Source organism: Dama dama, chromosome 23 (assembly GCF_033118175.1).
Source record: "Dama dama isolate Ldn47 chromosome 23, ASM3311817v1, whole genome shotgun sequence".
Taxonomy (NCBI): domain Eukaryota; kingdom Metazoa; phylum Chordata; class Mammalia; order Artiodactyla; family Cervidae; genus Dama; species Dama dama.
The window spans coordinates 22,258,462-22,263,277 of record NC_083703.1 but is presented as its reverse complement, the minus strand read 5'-3'; the positions used below and the strand labels follow the sequence as shown (position 1 = coordinate 22,263,277).

The window sequence follows — 4,816 nt, the reverse complement described above, 5'->3', positions numbered from 1 at the left end:
AAGAGCAATAATAATCACTTAAAAAAATGGATTTCTTCTATAATAAAAGCCAATTCATTTTATCCTTCATTTCTCTAGCCTTATTATTTTTAAAATATTTAAAAATCTATTCTGTATTGGAGTATAGTCGATTGTGATAGTAACAGGTGAACAACACAGGGACTCAGCCACACATACACCTGTATCCATTCTCCCTCACATTCCCCTTGCCTTCAGGCTGCCACTTAATACTGCTCAGAGTTCCTTGTTCTAGCCTTATTTTTAAACTATAGAGCTCTTAATGAAGAAAACTTCAATTTACTAAAATTTCCTCAAAAACCTGTCATAGAATCATCGTCCAGCTGTGCATCATGTAGTATTATTCATGTATGTATGTATAAAATGCTTTGTGTATGTTTGATGGTCTGAACTGATTTTAGACTAGTCAACTTTAATATCAAGGCAGATCTCTGTTTGTACTTCTGTTGCTCCCCTAACATCTCTATATTATGTGCTATTGAATTAGCAGAGACTGTAACTTGTTTGAATGTTCATCCATTTCCACCTGGGTCATAAGCCATGGGTAGTCACTGGGTACCTGTTAGATCCGGGTGATGGTGAAGGTCACTGCAGCCCAAGGTACCATGACTACATGCCTTGATAGCACTGTCAATGCATGACATAGGTATTTCACTACTTCCAGAGTCTCCTGCTGGCTTGGTTTCAAGGGGCAAGCATAAGTCTTGTGCATAAGACTTTGGCTATTTCAGAAAACTGCCTTTATGGATGCCCATCAGGACTACTGACAGCTCAGTGGCAATCTAGTCCTGAAGAGTATTTGCCCTTCCTCAGATGCTACTCTTAGTCCTGTAACTGTATTCTTGTATCCCTTATTTGAATATTTTACCCAAAGCTGCTACCAAAAACTTATAAAAGACCGATCTATGAAGTTACTTCTACTAGAATAAAGACAGTTAAGCTAAAAGTTTAGCTTTTCAAGCTAAAATGATAGTTTTAGAATACTCAGGAGCAAATTTCCCCATGTATGGGTCTTGCACAGAGTTTGTCAGTTATGTCACAATTTTTCTTTTTTAAGTATATTTATGGGTTGGAAGGAGTTGTTTATTTGAATCAAAGGTTATTGACAAGTTTAGTTTGAGAACTGCCTATCACCATTTAATGTCAAGTAGGACATGAAAATGTTTTTAACAGTATATATTTTCATTGACTAAAACTGCTGGATCTGAAAAATTCAAGTGATACTCTTCATTGAGTGATTCTTCCTGCTAGAACATTAATTCCCACCAATAAATAATATTGAGCTGCCTTACTGTAAGTAAGAGATTATGCTTAGCACCTCCACTGGTAAATGCAGGAAAGAGATTTTGAAAACAGTAATCAAAACACATGGAGCAACAAAATAGATAACAATATAAGAATGATTAATGTTTCAAAGTAAATATGAGAAATGTCATAAGGCCAGACTTAGCTAGAAAAGCATTGGTATAGGTAAGTATGACAGAAAAAAAAGATTCCTTTAGTATAGGGAAGTCTGTCAAGGGTGAAAGTAGCAATAGAGTCTTGAGATATTCTTTACATTTTAACTTATATTTTAATGCTTCCAGAGAAGAGCCATTTAGCAGAGTGGGAATCAAATCTACAGATTGGGAATCAATACTTTTGATATTGGAATAGTAAGTAAAGCAGTTTGCCTAGGCTAGATAATTTCTGTGAAGAGGTAGGAGAGACAAATCTATAACCAAAGTCTGAAACCAGACTGTAGAAATGGCTAAAGTGCTAGGAGGAAAAGCTAGAGAAAAAGCTCTTTAAGTTTTTCCAAAGAGTAACATAATTTTAGGATATACATTGACAAGATAAATAATATTCCACACCAAGTAAACTAAGAAACAGAATAATTTTCCAACTCTTATAAGATGAAGAGATGTTTGTAAAAATTAAAAAAAAAAAAAAAAAAAAAGGATTGTGTCTCTAGAGGCTGCAAGCCACATTTACTGAAGCGTGCATGCCTACAGCCTGTGCTCCACAACAAGAGAAGCCACCACAGTGAGAGGCCAGGTCATGGCAACTGGAGAGTAGACCCATCAGCAAGAAGACCCAGAGCAACCCAAAGTAAGTTTAAAAATATGAATGTGTGACTAAAAACATGCATCAATATATCCATGTATATATGTATACGACAAAGGTCCCCATGGTCAAAGCTACGGTTTTGCCAGTAGTCATGTACAGACGCGAGAGTTGGACCACAAAGAAGACTGAGAGCTGACAAATTGATGCTTTCAAACTGTGGTGCTGGGGAAGACACTTGAGAGACCCTTGGACTGCAAGGAGATCAAATAGTCAATTCGAAAGGAAATCAACCCTGAAGATTCATTGGAAGGACTGATGCTGAAGCTCCAATATGTTGGCGACCTAATGCGAAGAACTGACTCATTGGAAAAGACCCTGATGCTGGGAAAGATTGAGGGCAGGAGGAGAAGTGGGGGACAGAGGATGAGATGGTTGGATGGCGTCACTGACTCAATGGACATGAGATTGAGCAAACTCCGGGAGATTGTGAAGGACAGAAAAACCTGGTATGCTGCCATCCGTGGGGTCTCAAAGAGTCAGACACAACCGAGCAACTGAACAACAGCAATGTGTGATATGCATTTTATCACTGTTTTGAATTGCTAGGAGCTGCGAGATCATATGAGAGAACAGTTTTAAGGTTTTAAATAATATGTTGAAATTTGTATACAAAGACGATGGTGCTTATCTTCTTGTAGAGCATTATTTTGGACACTTCTTTTCTCAGAAACACTAATCCAATTCGTATTCCTTAACCCAATTTTCAGTATAACTGAGAGCTTAGTTTCAAGTTTATTGTACAATGAAAAGTTCTAACTTGTAAATGATATAAGTGTTCAACCACAGCCCAAGTAGCATTGAAAGTCATAAAATATATATAATAAAACACATGGTTTCAATTTGTACAAAATTTTACTCTTTTCTTTTTATAGAAAATTTACAGTTTAGATAATTTAAAATTGGACTTTGACTTAATGAAATTAGAAACTAAAATCTTAGTTTCTGTGGTATTTTAAATGATATAATATTAAAGTTAATGAATACTTATTAATTGTGTTTTTAAAGTAGGTGGAAAACCTACTTTTACATATGTGATGAATACTTATCAATACCTACACAGCAAAGGACTGAAAGTAGGAAAACAAATGGAATCATTACTTTCTTTTTATCCATTATTAATACATATACAACAAAGCATTTTCCAAAATTAGTCCAAATAAGCTATAAATAAAATTTATAGGAAAATCAGGTTTCAAGACGTTTCCTTGGACAATATCAACTTTTGCCACATTCTCTTTCAAACATTATGGTTTCATGGCTATAAAAATACTTATTTCAATCTGTCATCACCCTAGAGGTTGATACTCTTTCTAACCAAAATAAACTAAGTACCACAGTGCATTTTATGGCTTTTAGCTCATTCGCTTAGGTAGACGATACATCAAAAATAAACAGCTGGTGAATGATGGCTCACCAAAGTTACTTCTGTAAAGTAATATCCCTTTTGAAGATTCTATCTGCTACATAAGAAATATACACAAAAGTAAAGCATATGTGACTATAGCTGTGTATCTATTTACTATTAAAATGAAAGGTCATATATGTAGCAGATTAGCATTTCTAACATTAGAGGAGCTATGGTTTTTGTGCAATGAGAATGAAGGCGACAAGCCCTTCAAGGCAGACGCATCCCCAGCATGAAGCAGGATGGATATGTACTCTGTCCCCGAACAAAACCAATCTGTACTCTTACTAAAATATCTTAGCAGCTTAAATCATTTTAATAAAACTATAAAGATAATTTAATGTGGAAAGGAAAATAATGCTTATATTATGCAATTTGCCACATTAATTAATTTAATTCTTGAATACCTCTGTAAAACAGATTTAACCACTATGATTTTCATGTTGAATAAACTGAGGAACACTTTTGTAAGAAGCTGTCAAATACAAAGGGTAACCTTTATACAGAGGGTGCTGAGATCATAGCTAACAAATTGATAATGAAAGTGAAAGTCGCTCAGCTGTGTCTGACTCTTTGTGACCCCATGAACTATACAGTCCATGGAATTCTCCAGGCCAGAATTCTGGAGTGGGTAGTCTTTCCCTCCTCCAGAGGATCATCCCAACCCAGGGATCGAACCCAGGTCTCCTCCATTGCAGGTGGATTCTTTACCAGCTGAGCCACAAGGGAAGCCCAAGAATACTGGAATGGGGAGCCTATCCCTTCTCCAGGGGATCTTCCTGACCCAGGAATCAAACCAGGGTCTCCTCATTGCAGGCGGATTCTTTACCAACTGAGCTATCAGGGAAGCAACAAATTGAAAGGCCAGCAATAAAACTGTTGATAAAGGTTGGTCTACAAGTCTTAGGAGCACAACCCCGCTCCTAATTTTCAGAAGTGGCATTTAACTTCGTAATATACATCAACTACTTCTGGAATATAAACAAAAAAGTTGTGTGTGCTCAGTTGCTCAGTCGTGGCCAACTTTTTGCAACCCTGTGGACTGTAGTCTGCCAGGCTCCTCTGTCCATGGGATTCTCCAGGCAAAAATATTGAAGTGGGTTGCCATGCCCTCCTCCAGAGAATCTTTCCAACCCAGAGATTGAACCCGCATCTCTTGCATTTCCTTCATTGGCAGGTGGATTCTTTACCACTAGTATCACCTGGGAATCCCATCAATTAAAGTTAGATAGCAGTAAAACCATTCACCTCCCCATCTACTGGTCACAGTTCTCTCTCTGATTG

At 36.9% G+C, this 4,816-nt stretch overlaps 1 protein-coding gene across 3 annotated transcripts in view; it reads right to left on the bottom strand.

Annotated features, from left to right (window-relative positions):
• The window catches only part of MALRD1 (MAM and LDL receptor class A domain containing 1), a 522,662-nt gene that overhangs the window by 97,061 nt on the left and 420,785 nt on the right, over positions 1–4,816 (bottom strand). The window lies entirely within an intron of this gene.